The 17,164-nt window shown below is 43.2% G+C and overlaps 1 pseudogene; it reads right to left on the minus strand.

Annotated features, from left to right (window-relative positions):
* Positions 1-1,091: 1,091 nt before the first annotated feature.
* On the minus strand, positions 1,092-11,381 carry LOC117499742 (annotated as a pseudogene).
* Positions 11,382-17,164: the final 5,783 nt, after the last annotated feature.

Raw genomic sequence — 17,164 nt, forward strand, 5'->3', positions numbered from 1 at the left:
TGGACTCCACAACACCGAGGCCGTGGCCTCTCTGATCGGCCTGAAGTCGGCCCGCCACACCAGAACCATCCTGAACGAGTGGACTAAAAGACTAACTGATGATGAGATGGAGATGCTGCGGGAGTATTCTAACAGAAAAGAAACCCCTGACGAAGGGGACCCTTTTCCAGACATTGGGATTTTAGCAGACCAGGACCCAGAACTCATTCAGACTCCCAAATGCAAAATGGAAAAGGTTTTTATAGACTCTGCACTCTGGCCCTGAACAAACAGAAACTAAGTGAGAGGAGAGACACGGTGTGGAAACAGAGGCTTAACGTCCCAGAGGGCTGTGAACCTGTATGGAGGCTCTTCTACAAACCTCCACTGAACAAGCGGTCAGGAGACCTGCAGTGGAGGATCCTCCACGGGGCCCTGGGCGTTAACGCCTTTGTGTCGAAAATAAACCCCACCGTGTCCTCCGAGTGTCCGTTCTGCATCGACAAAGAGACAATCACACACTGCTACCTGGACTGTCACAGACTGAAGCCTCTTTTTAATGTTTTAAAAACTGTGTTTTTAGACTGTGGGGAGGTTTTTACAGAGACTGCTTTTATTGTTGGTGCTGGCTACAAGAAACAGAATGCAGGTAAGTGGGAACTGTTGAATTTTATTGTGGGGCAGGCAAAAATATCAATCTACAAAAGTAGGAAAAATAAAGTGATCAGTACAGCCGGTCAGCAACTCACTAACATGTTTTTATCTTTGGTGAAGGCACGAGTGAGTGTAGATTTTAGATTTCACTGTCTGATGAGAAGTATGGAAGAGTTTTTAAACCGGTGGTGTTTCACTACAGCTGTGTTTCTTCTCTCAATGTCTCTAGGTAGATAAGTTCATTGTTTGTTGAAAATCAAAATAAAAGTGTTTTTTAAAATTAAAAAACAAATCTCTCTCTCTCTCTCGATGTATATGGTGGCCCATAAGGTCAGAGAGACATAAATAAAGCAGGGACTTGATTAGCCGGTCCGTAGTTTAAAGAGTTAAACGTCGCTGCCTGGTGAACACACCATTAGTGATCAAAGTGATCAATAAACTAAAGCTCAGCCTCAGAATAAAAAGAGAGTCTTTTATTCAACAATATTTAGAAACATTGGAAGAAACAGATCACAGTTTGACATTTAGAACATTACAGTATTATTCCAGATATTACAGTCAGTCTGCAGTGCAGTTTCTGTCGTCAGGAGAGACTCTCAGACCTGCAGAGGAACCAGAGACACTGAGGAGAGACTCTCAGACCTGCAGAGGAACCAGAGACACTGAGGAGAGACTCTCAGACCTGCAGAGGAACCAGAGACACTGAGGAGAGACTCTCAGACCTGCAGAGGAACCAGAGACACTGAGGAGAGACTCTCAGACCTGCAGAGGAACCAGAGACGCTGAGGAACCATCAGGCCAGAACCCAAACCCAGCATAGAGAGGTTCAGTGAATGTGGTTCTGCAGGTGTGGAGGTGGATCAGTGTGTCAGAGGAGACTCTGTAGAAGGAGAGAGAGCCAGCAGGATGATCCAGATACACTGCTACTCTACCAGAGGGGGGGGGGGGGGGGGGTGAGTACAGGGAGGAGGAGGAGAAGGTGGGGGGGATGTTTGTTACTCTGTTATTGTGCCAGACATAGTAAGTAACATTAGAGCAGTCCAGTCTCCAGGACTGATCATTCCTTCCAAAAACACTGTCATCACTCTTTCCTCTCCGGCTGATTCCTCTGTAAGTCACTGCTATAGAAACCTGTGTTCTCCACTCGACCTCCCAGTAACAGCGACCAGTCAGAGCTTCTCTACACATCAGCTGACCCCAGTACTCAAACCTCTCTGGATGATCAGGATATGGCTGCTTCGTCATATGTGTCACCCTCCTGTTGTCTTCAGACAGTTTGAGTTTCCTCTCTGCTGTGTTTGTGTCCAGCTCCAGTTCACAGGCATCTGATGGAGAGAACAGGGAGGATCAGAGAGAGAGAGAGGATGAGAAGAAGTTAAGACATGTGTATCTGTTGGTTCTGTTGGTTCCGTGTTCACTTTGTTGTGTTTGTGGATCTCATGTGCAGTGTAACATGTGCAGCTCTGAGGAATCAAACTGAAAACACACTCACACTTCCTCAGACCAGGTTTCAACCACTGCAGTCCACCATGGTCCATCCTGCGGGAAGAAACACAGTCAGAATCAACTTCATACACCTTCACTCATATCCACCATTAAACAGGAAGCTGAGTCCCTCAGTCAGTGACAGAGACACAGTCTGTCTGTCTGTCTGTCTGTCTGTCTGTCTGTCTGTCCATACCCGAGTGTCTCCAGTCAAACAGGAAGCCCCTCAGTTAGTGACAGAGACACTGTCTGTCTGTCTGTCTGTCTGTCTGTCTGTCTGTCTGTCTGTACCTGAGTGTCTCCAGTCCAGCAGACAGCAGCTTCTCTCCTGAGTCTCCTGGATGATTGTAGCTCAGGTCCAGCTCTCGCAGATGGGAGGGGTTGGAGCTCAGAGCTGAAGCCAGAGAAACACAGCCTTCCTCTGTGACCAGACAGCCTGACAGACTACACACACACACACTACACACACACACACACACACACACACACACACATACACACATATACACATATACACATACACATACACACACACACACACACATACAGTGGATCATCTTCGTCTTTTGTTGCTGAAAACCTTCAACCAAATAGTGATGACTAACTATGTGGTGGTATCATCAGATCTGCAGGTCTGCAGTAACATTTCTATAGCCTAATAGATCAAAATGCTTTTTACAGTCACCATTTTAACCAATGGGATTAAATGGCAATTAGTTGAACCGACATCACAACCGAACCTATGTATTATTCTCTTTGGACCACAAACAAGTTTAAATCCAGACTAATATGATCAAAGTTACTAAATTAGCAAACAACTTCAGTATAACATTGCTGCCACGTTTAATACTGGATGATAAGAAAACCTCAACATTTGACTTGTTCCTCAGGTCCAGCTCTAGAGGACCAGGAGCTGAGGACTGAGGACAGAGGACAGAGCTTCACAACTTCTCTCTGACAATGTACAAACACTAAAATAATTAAATTAAAGGTCCATCCTATAGTTCAAATATTAAGTAATTAGGAGTTCAGAGGGTCAACATTTGTTAACAGCTTTTCACTAACCTGAGAGTCTCCAGTTCACAGTGTGTTTGTGGATCTCATGTGCAGTGTAACATGTGCAGCTCTGAGGAATCAAACTGAAAACACACTCACACTTCCTCAGACCAGGTTTCAACCACTGCAGTCCACCATGGTCCATCCTGCGGGAAGAAACACAGTCAGAATCAACTTCATACACCTTCACTCATATCCACCATTAAACAGGAAGCTGAGTCCCTCAGTCAGTGACAGAGACACAGTCTGTCTGTCTGTCTGTCTGTCTGTCTGTCCATACCCAAGTGTCTCCAGTCAAACAGGAAGCCCCTCAGTTAGTGACAGAGACACTGTCTGTCTGTCTGTCTGTCTGTCTGTCTGTCTGTCTGTCTGTCTGTCTGTCTGTACCTGAGTGTCTCCAGTCCAGCAGACAGCAGCTTCTCTCCTGAGTCTCCTGGATGATTGTAGCTCAGGTCCAGCTCTCGCAGATGGGAGGGGTTGGAGCTCAGAGCTGAAGCCAGAGAAACACAGCCTTCCTCTGTGACCAGACAGCCTGACAGACTACACACACACACACACACACTACACACACACACACACACACACACACACACACACACACACACACACACACACACACACACACACACACACACACACACACACACATATACACATACACATACACACACACACACACACACACAGTGGATCATCTTCGTCTTTTGTTGCTGAAAACCTTCAACCAAATAGTGATGACCAACTATGTGGTGGTATCATCAGATCTGCAGGTCTGCAGTAACATTTCTATAGCCTAATAGATCAAAATGCTTTTTACAGTCACCATTTTAACCAATGGGATTAAATGGCAATTAGTTGAACCGACATCACAACCGAACCTATGTATTATTCTCTTTGGACCACAAACAAGTTTAAATCCAGACTAATATGATCAAAGTTACTAAATTAGCAAACAACTTCAGTATAACATTGCTGCCACGTTTAATACTGGATGATAAGAAAACTTCAACATTTGACTTGTTCCTCAGGTCCAGCTCTAGAGGACCAGGAGCTGAGGACTGAGGACAGAGGACAGAGCTTCACAACTTCTCTCTGACAATGTACAAACACTAAAATAATTAAATTAAAGGTCCATCCTATAGTTCAAATATTAAGTAATTAGGAGTTCAGAGGGTCAACATTTGTTAACAGCTTTTCACTAACCTGAGAGTCTCCAGTTCACAGTGTGGACTCTCCAGTCCAGCAGACAGCAGCTTCACTCCTGAATCCTGCAGGTCGTTGTTACTCAGGTCCAGCTCTCTCAGACTAGAGGACTGGGAGCTGAGGACTGAGGACAGAGCTTCACAGCTTCTCTCTGACAGGTTACAGCCACTCAGTCTGGAGAGGAATCAGTAATTCAGTAGAAATCAATTATACACATTTATCATTTTCTGATTAAATAATAAATACATTTAATCTGGATAGTTATGTGTTCACGTACAGAGCTTTGTTGGAGGCTTTGACCACTGGCAGCAGCCTGAGAAGAGCTTCCTCTGAAGCAGAGTATTTCTTCAGGTCAAACACGTCCAGATCTTCTCCTGATGACAGTAAGATGAAGGCCAGAGCTGACCACAGAGAAGGAGAGAGATTCTCTTCAGCGAGACATCCTGATCTCAGGGACTGTTGGATCTGCTTCACTAGAGAACGATCATTGAGTTCATTCAGACAGTGGAACAGGTTGATGCTTCTCTCTGCAGAGGGAGCCTCTTCTATCTTCATCTTGATGTACTGGGCTGTTTCCTCTTCAGTCTCTGAGTCACTTCCTGTCTGTGTCAGCAGGCCTCGTAGCAGTTTCTGATTGGTCTGCAGTGAAAGACCCAGGAGGAAGCGGAGGAACAGGTCCAGGTGTCCGTTTAGACTCTGTAAGGCCTGGTCCACAGCACTCTGGTACAGATGTGTTAGTTCAGGTTTGACTTCAGACTTCTGGGAGGTTGATGGTTCTTCTTTCAGCAGGTTGAGCCCAGAGTTGATGAAGGTCAGATGGACATGAAGAGCAGCCAGAAACTCCTGAACGCTCAGATGGACGAAGCAGAACACCTTGTCCTGGTACAGTCCTCTCTCCTCTCTAAAGACCTGTGTGAACACTCCTGAGTACACTGAGGCTGCTCTGATATCGATGCCACACTCTGTCAGGTCGGACTCATAGAAGATCAGGTTGCCTTTCTGCAGCTGCTCAAAAGCCAGTTTTCCCAGAGACTCCATCATCTTCCTGCTCTCTGGACTCCAGTGTTGATCTGTCTCAGCTCCTCCATGATACTTGATGTTCTTCACTTTGGACTGAACCACCAGGAAGTGGATGTACATCTCAGTCAGGGTCTTGGGCAGCTCTCCTCCCTCTCTGGTTTGTTCTCCAGAACTGAAGCGGAGATCCAGCAGAAGACTGGGATGTGGCACATGATGTGGAGGCTTCGTGAGGTCTTGATGTGAGAGATGATGGTGCCGGCCTGCTTCTGATCTCTGAATCTCTTCCTGAAGTACTCCTCCTTCTGTGGGTCAGTGAACCCTCGGACCTCTGTCACCATGTCCACACACTCAGGAGGGATCTGATTGGCTGCTGCAGGTCGTGTGGTTATCCAGAGGCGAGCAGAGGGAAGCAGCTTCCCCCTCATGAGGTTTGTCAGCAGCACATCCACTGAGGTGGACTCTGTGACATCAGTCAGGACCTCAGTGTTGTGGAAGTCCAGAGGAAGTCGACACTCATCCAGACCGTCAAAGATGAACACGACCGAGAACTGATCAAACCTGCAGATTCCTGCTTCTCTGGTTTCAGAGAAGAAGTGATGAACAAGTTCCACCAAGCTGTACTTGTTCTCTCTCACCACATTCAGCTCTCTGAAAGTGAATGGAAATATGAACTGGATGTCCTGGTGGGCTTTGCCTTCAGCCCAGTCCAGAGTGAACTTCTGTGTTAAGAATGTTTTCCCAATGTCAGCCACTCCCTTTGTCATCACTGCTCTGATTGGTGCACCTCTTCCAGGTGAGGCTTTAAAGAGGTCTTCTTGTCTGATGGTTGTTTCTGGTCTGTCTGGTTTCCTGGATGCTGGTTCAATCTGTCTGACCTCATGTTCATCATTGACCTCTGCAGACCCCCCCTCTGTGATGTAGAGCTATGTGTAGATCTGGTTCAGAAGGATTGGGTTTCCTGCTTTAGCAATGCCCTCAAACACACACTGGAACTTCTCCTTCAGGGTGGATTTAAGTTGACTGCACACTGCAGCAGGAGTTCCTGAATGAACAAACAACAAGTGGAATCAGTGAGTGGATCCTGCAGAAACACTGAGACTCTGAACATTTAAGTGTGGCTGTATAGTTTGAATCAGCTCCTCAGAGGACACACTGGTGCAGATGTGTGCAGCATATTAACAGCAGAGTTTGTAAATGTAAACTTCTCCATGTTCCTCCATCTCCTCTCCATCATGTTAAATGTGTTAAACCCTCTTACTGCTCTGCAGACGGTCAGCCAGCTCCTCCTGCTTCATGCTCCTCAGGAAGTGCAGTGTGATGTTCAGAAATGCCTTTCTGCTGCTCCTCTGCTCTTCATTCTCACCGTCCAACACCTCCTCTTCCTCACTCTGACTCTCTAAGCCTTCTGGGTAATCTGAACTCAGAGCCTTCTGGATCTTCTCGTTCTTCACAAAAGTGGCGATCTTCTCCTCCAGCAGCTGGAACAGATTGATGAACATTGATCAGATGAATAACGTTAAAACTAAAGTTATTATGTTAGGGATAATGTGCAGCAAGGCAGACTTTATTGAACAAAGAACACCCAACGCAAATCTTGATATCCTCTTTTTTCTATAATCATCCCACCCTCTTGGATTGCACGACTGCCACACTCACACTTAGCTAGGGCCACACCTCACTACAGAATCCTCTGGGATCTCTTAAACAGATTTAGTCGTCTGCCTTCAATCAGCAGTTCATTGAACCTGGTTCTCCAGAAGTTAGTAGAGGTGAGACCTTTCAGAGGTGAATCTGAGCCTGGTGGTAAACTTGCATAGACTCAATAGCTTCTGATATGTCAATCAGTAGGTCTGATTAATAGTCAGAGATTGATACAGGTCCCCCGACGCAACAACAGTTCATTTAAAGAACACAACATGTGATTATCTGTCCGTCTGAAGGCCTGCTGGTCTAAACAGAGCAGCACGGACACTGTCAGGACCTGAATGGTAGTTCATCTGTAGTTCATAGTAAATGTATATTTGTACACACCATAAATATGGAGTCCAGGTCTGTGTGATGCTTCGGGGCAGACTGATCACTGGGAACCTCTGAGAACTCCTGCAGAACTCTGTGGAGAAAACATCAAGAACATTTAAAGACTCTAATCTGCACACAGCTGACTGAAGGTGTTCTGAGATGAAGACAGAATAACAGGGTAACTATGGATCAGCGGGGAGGGGGTGGGTTATAAAAACACCAACATTACTGAGGCCTGAAAGCGTCCGACCATCAAAAGCCTCACAGCAGCTGATGGTGCAAGGAACAGAAAGCCCCATTATTATCTGGGGCCTGATTTGAACCAATCTGTGGTGCCTTATCCAAAGAGAGTCAGATGGTAACAGAGTCCAGTTTTAAATTCTTACCTTTCATCAGCACTTTGTCCAGCTTTAAAGTAAGGAGGAGACTCCATAGAAAAGTCACTCTTCATGGACTCACAGCTGGGTCCAGGTCTCTGCTGCTGGATGCTAATCCTGATAAAGAACAGAGTAATAAAACCACCAGACACCTCACGCCGCCCTTCATGCCATTAACAGCTCGCTGCCTAGAGAGGTACGTTGGAGGCTGGAGCAGGATGTACTCTTCTCCAAATAGAGTCAGATAGTAACAGAGTCCAGTTTGAAATTCTTACCTTTCATCAGCACTTTGTCCAGCTTTAAAGTAAGGAGGAGACTCCATAGAAAAGTCACTCTTCATGGACTCACAGCTGGGATCAGGACTCTGCTGCTGGATCCTGATACAAATAGAGAATAATTCATCTTTGTGCTCTTCTTTTTATTGGACTTATGATCAAACTCACATTTTAAACAGGCTAACGCTTTGAGTGTGAATAATGAGTGCTGAGCTGTGATATGGAGAAGAGTCATGGACAGTTGGAGATCTCACCTCTGAGCTTTGGTCTGGTGGTCATGTTCCCCACACAGAGACCTTTTAGAGGGGCGGTCTCCCTCCTCTCGGTCCTCACACTGATCCATAGCAGAGCCTCCACCTTCACACAATCACAACAACGTGGTTATTCATTACAACAAGCTTCACATCACAGGACACATCAGTGCTTCTCCTCTCAGATATTCGGGCTGACAGGAACCTTGATGGAGCCTCAACAGGATCTGATCAGGCCAACATGTGTCCCTCAGCCCCAGGCCCACACAGAGACTCAGTTACCCCTAAATATATTTGTGTCACAACGTATTACAGAAAACCTGTAATACGTTGCATTATGTTTGGAAAAAAGATCATGGTTTGTCTTGTTTTATGCACGTTTGTTATATAAATGCAGTTAAAGACTTGTATTACAACAATGATCTACAAAGCTAACCCCAACCCTTTCACTGACTGATTGGAAATCAAAATAAGATGTAATCTACGGAAACAGTTCACTTTGGTATATGGGGATATCATTTTTTAGAAGATCAGGCTGATTTTGCATATTGTTTGTACTTTATATTGTATGTTGTATTTGTATTGTATGTAGTGTTTATTGTCTGAGGGTGTGTGTTCCTTGTGTAAGGCAGAGGGCACTGAGGACAACGATTTATTACACATGGCCATCAAATTGAGCTTGGACTATGATTCTTGGTTAACATCGATGCATCATGTGTTTATATTTGATGTGTTTATCTTTTATAGTTGCTGCAGTCGTGGCGTATTTTATCTTATCTCTTTGACCTTCATCTGAATTCTGCCCTCTAACCAGGGTTGTGAATTAAAGATGTTGGTTCAGAGCTTTGAGTGATTTTAGGGATACATTAGTAGAGCCTTCACATTAATAACATTACATATTCATAATATAGTGCAACAATAAGAGAGTGTAAAGTAAAATCTTAATACACACAACATGCAGGCCGATGAAGATATTCCAGAAACTGAATTTACAGTTTGATTAAAATTGCTCATGTTGAAGTTTATATAATGTATCTGTTATTCTATGTTATAATATTATATATCTAAATATGATGAAAGTTATTGATTGGAACAGTTTGTGTAGCTGCAGCTCTCAGCCTAGTTAAATGATGTTGTGAAGAAAAATTACTCTCAGATCAAGTAGTTTGTTACTTATTAAGCTTTAAAACAAATGAATAACGACTATATATAATAATAAAATACACGGAGCCTGTCCTCTCTTTTTCCTCTCTTCTGACAGCGTCAGTGTCTGTCTCATGCAGCAGCTGATCCAGTAATGAGTGACCCGGCCGACAGTAACAAATAAACATATTTATAACTAGTTTAGGTAGTTTGAGAGGTAGGCTAATTAAAATAGCTAAGGGTGATGATCTGACTTGAAGTGTGTGTTTTGCTCCTCCCGCTGTGATGCAGCACACACAGGAGCTGCGTGGAGCTGTGTGTCTCCGTCCTGTCAGATTAGACTTCACTCGCGTTTATGTCCATATCGAGATAAAGATAAATAATCTGAATTCAGTGTGCAGTTTACTTTTGCGGGGGTGAGCAGCAGAGGTGGGGGGAGGCAGGGCTATTGCGTCATCATTATCACAAAATGATCGTATAGAGGCGATCACACAGAGCCGTATGACCCCCCAGAGCGCTCCGTTCCCAGATCTATCCACCTTTGGACCCGTTATCGTTTGCGGGGTCCGTTTCTATCGTTTAGTTACGGCCTCGTGTGGCAAAAAGGGCTATACGCAAGAGAAAAATGCGGATACAACCCGTTTAACTAATGACAATTCGTGGAAACAAGATATAGTGTGGCTGCGACTGACAACATACAGAGAGACAGAAAAATACCAACAGTCCTGTAGTAAATCCAACCTGTGTGAAAACTGTGTTTGTCAGGAGAGTTCTACAATATGTGCTCCTGTTGTGTCATGGTGGTGATGTACAGGAATACATTTATTGTGCAGCTGTTTCTAATATATCTGCTTCTCTATAGCAAATGTAAATCTTGGAGACACAACATTAGACCCATAACGACAACAGCAGCACAAAGTAGAGGCTCAAAATCAACCACAGAATGAGGTGAAAACAAAGTCATCAGATCTAGCCTAAACCCTAACCCTAGTCATCATAACTACCCTAATTTGCAACCCTAACCCTAATGACCCTAAAGTAATTGTAACTGCAGACGCCGCATTTAAGATTATTTTGTTTTGATTTATCTGGAACCTTTATTAATAAATGTTTCTGTGTCAGTGAGAGGTGCGCTTTGCTCAGGTGAAGGGGGCGGGGCTAAAGCTTTAAGTTGGAGGTGCGGTGTGTGACGGAGGGCAGCAGGCAGCAGCAATACCGTCATTGACACGCAGACGAAGCCTTACAGTATGTTTAGTAAAAGACGGATTACTAGGATCTTCTGTTTAAATTTACGTTAAATATTGTTTTCGTATTTTGTTTTGTTTTTTGCTGGAAATAAAACGTTGAAAAGCAACCGAAACGTCCAGTGGATTTTGTACTGCGAGTCTGACACTGCTTCCCATCCCCAAGCTCTACATGTGGCCAAGAACAATAACTTTTGAAGTATCGAGTTACAAGACAAACGTTTGGATTTTGGCCACCAAACCTGACCAAGTCAATAGAACTAGCTAAAAACTGTAATCCTAAAGTCATCTGAACTAAAGTCGACATTTCCTGCAGCTCTGTGGTATTGATCTCATCAAGCTGTATCTATGTTCTGCTCACTTAGTGTGACGTACCAACAGGCTGAGTTTCAGCTTCATCTAAACTAAACTGTTGTTGATGCCTCCACCAATGCAGTGAACACAACACATCAGTACAGCATCATCTCTACTGTTCTCTGTTTAACAGCGGCTGACACACATGATGAAAACTGTTCTTACGTTACCTTCTGATGCTGAAGATGATCTGCATCAAGCAGAGTGAAGGTGAGATGAATCAGCAGCTCCAAGCAGGAAACCAAGCAGAGACAGAACAAATGTTTAAATCCAGGCAGGATGTTTCCACAGCTCTACTGATTCACATACAGTCTAACTCTGTGAATTCATCTTCAGCTGAAATACAATCACAGAGCACATCTGAACTTTGGAACCAACAACCTGGAGCAACTCAAGTCAAACATTAACAGACAGCATAGAGACTTTGACTTACAAAACTGTAATAAAACGAGGCAAGGGGCCATATATAGTGTGTGTGTGTGTGTGTGTGTGTGTGTGTGTGTGTGTGTGTGTGTGTGTGTGTGTGTGTGTGTGTGTGTGTGTGTGTGTGTGTGTGTGTGTGTGTGTGTGTGTGTGTGTGTGTGTGTGTGTGTGTGATTTCACAGGTTGACTACCTTTGTTGCATGTTATTGTTGTATAATTTTGAAGGACGTGACTTTTTTAATTAGATGCACATTTGAGGTTATTAAATGGATACATTAACTATTCTACTAGAAGAAATCTTTATTTTTTCAAGTGGACCCTGGCCCTCGCTCAGGCACCGGTTGGAAATGACGGAAGTATTAGTTTATATCATTGCAACTACAAGATCTTTTTTTATTTAAAAAGGAGTGTTTTTTTTGGGTTGTGATTACTTTGAAAACCTATTACAAATTGATGCTTGTGAAACTAAGAACTTTACCCAGCTAAATGCTAAAAGATCTCCTTTTCTCAGGTGGATCAAAGAAACAATTACCAATCACACAGAATAGTGGATGATATGCTGGAGATCCTTGCACATATAGTAGAGTTGCCTATTTTGGAAGAGATAAGGTCATCTCAAGCAATCAGCCTAGAGGTTGATGAAACGACATGAAACGTTGATGAGGCCTTCCTTAAAAACTAACTAATTTAACGTTTTATAGAATAAAAGCTCACTGTGGGACGTTGTAGAAATCTGTGTGTGTGCACCACGACAAAGGAGCCTCATTCACTTTACATTGGGGTTGTTTGCGTGGTGCCGACACGTAAATGTAGCAGAGTGCGTGAATCCACCACGTACTGCGGTGTTAAGGAGTCGTGGTGGAGTCACGCATTCTGGTGAGACCAGGTTGAAGAAGGAGCTCCCGGTAGACAGGCTCTACGGACTCGGGACAGACGGTGCAGTGGTGATGACGGGTAAGGAGTTTAATGTTAAATCTAATGGATTGTGTGAAATTTGTATTTAGCGCGTTCACACCGGAGTACTTTTCCCACAATAGTTCATCAGATATACGATATATTTGCGTTCACATCAAAAAGCCCCAGGAACTAAATTAATTAATCAGAACCATTTTTACGCCGTTTTCAGTCCCTGCTCGAGAGCAGGGACTTACGTGGGAGAAAAAAGTTCATACGTGTGATTGGCTGTGCGGAATGCAAACCACGCCCCGTGAGTATGTGAATTTTTTTTTAAGGCCGCCATTGTATTTGCTCATTAAAAGCTCAGCGCCGCAGCCACCAACGAAGAGATTACTTTTGTGAAAGCAGTTATTATAGCAACACTAAATAAATCCTCGGAGCGGTGGAGTGATGAGGATGTGTCGGCGCTTCTGGCGATTTACTCGGAGGACTCGATCCAGAAGCTTCTACTGCAAAATGTAGGAATGTTGTTCAAAGTTAGCCGACCTGGGAACCGTCCACAGCACAAAGTCATGCCGGGACGACGACAAAGGTAAAATCAACTACATGCACTGCACTGTTTTAATCTGCACAATACTGGTCTTAGATGTACTTTTGTTTGCTCAGTAGATCGAGCTAGCCATGCTAGCTGAACTGGCTATCATAGCTCCAAGCTGGCTAACAACATCTAGCTAGCTAGCTATTCTCAGCCGCGCCCGCTATGAAAACGTTTTGACTTGTGAATAAGTGTGCAATGTTCTGTAATTTGCTTCACTAACTCATGGCACTAATCGTGTGTTTCAGGCGAGGTGTTTCTCTCTGGATTGGAAACTAATTAGCTTTCCCCTCCGGGATAAAACGATAATATAACGTTAGCAATTAGCATGCTAGCTGGACATAATGCTACCTCTAACAATACATTGTAGTTGCTATAATTTCATGAGTCATTTGCAACATTCATTCTACATGTTAATGGTAAAAGCTTAAACAGTTGATTACCTGCATGCCACAAAGACTGATGTTCTAATATTTTGCACATTTAAGTAAAAATGTAATTGAAATTCAATTTATTTTTCCTTTTTTCTATTGATTGTTATAATTGTACTCAGCCATGTTATGTTAGATGTCAATCCACTTACACTCTAACTACTCTGGCCTTGAAAGAAGGTTACGCATCTAACTGATGTCCACTAATCCCTATAAAACAAAGTTCAAGCATACATTAAGCACAAAACAATAAATAAGGGCACTTTGATATTTATTTTTTATTTGATATTATTTGATCCTATCTTATCTTCTACTTTACACCTGCATTTTGTACACTGTCCCTGCCTGCACCATGTCCAATGTTGTCTCTGTTGACAACCTACTAGGCGATTAAACTGATCTTGTATCTTGCTTATTTCTCCTTAGGAAAGCGGGCACGGGATGACAGCTTCCTTGACACCATCATGGCGATGGACCGCCGTGCCATGGTCAGCAAGGAGAATGAGGACCTGCGTGCCAAGGAGATGCACGACGAACGGCTGCTGCATTCACACAAGGCTCTGGAATCAGACGACCAGCTGCTCATGGTGATGCCGCGCCATGCTGACTCGGCGGCGTGCCAGGTGGAGGTGTCGGCGCGCCAGGTGGAGCAACAAAATACCTTTCAGGCTGGGCTTCTGGCAGTGCTAAGCGAGCTGATTAAATCCAACAGGCCTTCAATAAAAAAATAAAGAAAAACTTGTCTTCGTTGATAAACTGTACAATGACTTGTTGGGAGGCGTGTTGTGCAGTGGTCTGGTGCGTTGGTGTTCGGAACCCCACTGCAGTCAGCATGTCGTTGTGTCCCTGGGCAAGACACTTCCCCCCAAATTGCCTACACCTGGGACAGTTAATTTTGTATTATTGTGATTATATATATGCCACTGTTATTAATACTGACACTTCACTTTGCACTAAGGTGTGTCTGCTGCTGAGCCTACCTATTGTTATTATATATATATATATATATATATATATATATATATATATATGTTTTGATACTACTGACACTTTATTTTATATTGAAAATGTTAACTTCTATTTACATGCATACGACACACCTGGGACAGTGTGATGCTGTTATTGATATTGTCTTGAGTGTGCAATAAAAGAGAACCTACATGGCGATTAAACAGAGCCTGTATCTTACATTTTTCATTACATTTCATGTAACTAAGCTTGCTTATTTCTCCTCTGACACTTTATCTTTACAGTGACCTGTGTAGCATCCTATACATCACATGTAAGTGATTATTCTGATACCATCATGTTTCATCGGTTATAAACTGGCGAAGCTTTATTTATTCAAAAAGATAATTTCATTGTATTTCAAAATGGCGTCCATCAACACAACCACTATTTATTTATAGAAAGATAAATGGTTATGTTTGTTATTACCAGTGTTGTGAGTTCAATATTTTTAATTCATTATAGTAAGGGAACATCTTAGGAGTTAGTGTAGTGAGTTTCAGAGCAGTGTAATAATTATTTGACCTAAAACTAAATGTTTTTATGAACATGACATGGGGATTTCCTAACTTTTGATTTCCCCCATTTTACACGACACAAATGGAGGCCACTATGGGCCAAAACTAACACGTAGGTTTCTGTAGGGTTCATGGCAGACGGATGCAGTTGCTCTCAGGAGGATATATAATAAAGGTGTGTTAACTGCTGAGCCTATTTAGTGTGCATACGACACACCTGGCACAGTTTATTCATTTCACACAGGTTACGCAATCCATAGCGCGTGCATGTCGTCGTCCAATCCTTTTGTCAATCCTTCTTAACCGCCGTCTACTCCGAATCAGCATTGCTATTGCATTTGACTGGTCGATGATCTGTATTTGTGTTTGCTTAAATAACTCAGACGAAGCTCATGTCTGAGGTCGGAAGGTAAAACAGACGCCTCATATACAGCAGGTGGGCGTGGCAGTATACGCGGGAGGTTTTTCTTCTTCTTCTTCTCTCGGTTTTTTTGGCGGATTGCAACTTTAAGGTGCATACCGCCACCTACTGTACTCGCCGTGAAGTTGTTTGCGGCCTGCCAGTAAACCCAAAGCAGAAGAAGAAGAAGTGACGTCAGCGGCTCATTTGCCTAATCCACACCCAGGAACTCATTTTGGTGTGAACACGATCTGCTTTAGTTCATCAGAACTAAAAGAGTTCTCATGAACTAAAGTTCTCATGAACTATTGTGGGAAAAGTACTTGGTGTGAACGCGCCTATTGTCAGCTGTTATTAAAGGAAACAAAATGACACCCTCAACACTAAATGTACTTCTTAAACTTAGGCCGTGTGAATGGAGTGGCAAAGCAGCTCACAGACAGTTTTCCAAAGCTGGTTTCTGTAGCGTGTGCTGCTCACAGACTAGCACTGGCATGCCAAGATGCCTCATATGCTGTCAGATATATGGCAAACTTCAGGAGCCAGCTGCAGGAACTGCAACTATTCTTCAGACATAGTGCAAATAGGTCAGCCACAATCAGAGCTGCCGCTACCACTCTTGGACTGAACGACTTGAAAGTTAAGGTGTGTTTTCACCAATTTTCATAATACTATTGTGGTCATATTATTTATTTTATACTTACCAGTGTTTCTACTTGTTGTTTGGAGGTGAAAGATACAAGGTGGCTATCGCAGGACCTAGCCATTCAAAACCTCCAGAGGAACCTTCCAGCTGTGCTGGCTGCTCTGGCGGAAGAAGCGAGCACAAGTGGCCAAAGGTCTATACACCTTCTGTGCCACATACCGCTTTGTGGCTGCCCTCTACCTTCAGGCAGATGTGCTGCCCCACATAGCAATGCTGTCCAAGGTGTTTCAGAGAGCTGATGTGACCTTTCTCCACATAAAGGAGCAGGTAGATTACAAAGAAATGCATTTGATGCTCCCAGTTATTTGCATTATCCATCCTATTATATTGTTGTCTTTTTCCACATTTAGGTGCCAGTCACACTTAATAAGATAAGATAAGATAAGATAAGATGAGATGGTACTTTATTGATCCCAATTTGGGAAATTGTTTTTGTTGCAGCAGCAGCATAAAAGACAAGGCTAGGCCAATAAAACAAAACTAGAAATAAACAAGAATTATTATTATTAGATATTATATATACAAATATATATATATACATACATTTATGACATATGGAATATTAAATATAAAATATTGAACAGATTAGTGAAAGTGGAAGAAATGTTACACAGAGATTTAATAGTGTTACTGGCACAAACAAACCTGTTGTCTCTAGATGGACAAACAAACACACACACACACAGATATATACACACACACACACACACACACACGCAAACAATGTGTTCTAGGAAGTAGCTTCAGGGAGGTTCTCCTAATCACCATCGAAGCCAAGCCGCTGAGATGAGTGTAATAAACCCCTAAGGATGCTGACTCATTTTATTGATGAGTGTGCACACCCTCAGACACATAAATACACAAATAATTATAAGCACTCCTGTCTGCTACTGCAGATTTTTAATCAAAACATTGTGCCTGCTCATCCAAACCGGTGCAGCATCTGAAGGAGGTTTTAATTGCCTTCCCTGAAGAATTCTTTGTAAATGCACATGACATTTCCAGAAACACAAATTCAACCTTCCTGAAACTAATGGCCACAATAACATCATGGAAATAACCCTCAAAATATACTCTCCATGTTTAATAAGACTTTAGTATTCCTTAATTGAAGAAGTTAATAGAT

The sequence above is a fragment of the Trematomus bernacchii genome, unplaced genomic scaffold, assembly GCF_902827165.1.
Source record: "Trematomus bernacchii unplaced genomic scaffold, fTreBer1.1, whole genome shotgun sequence".
Lineage (NCBI taxonomy): Eukaryota > Metazoa > Chordata > Actinopteri > Perciformes > Nototheniidae > Trematomus > Trematomus bernacchii.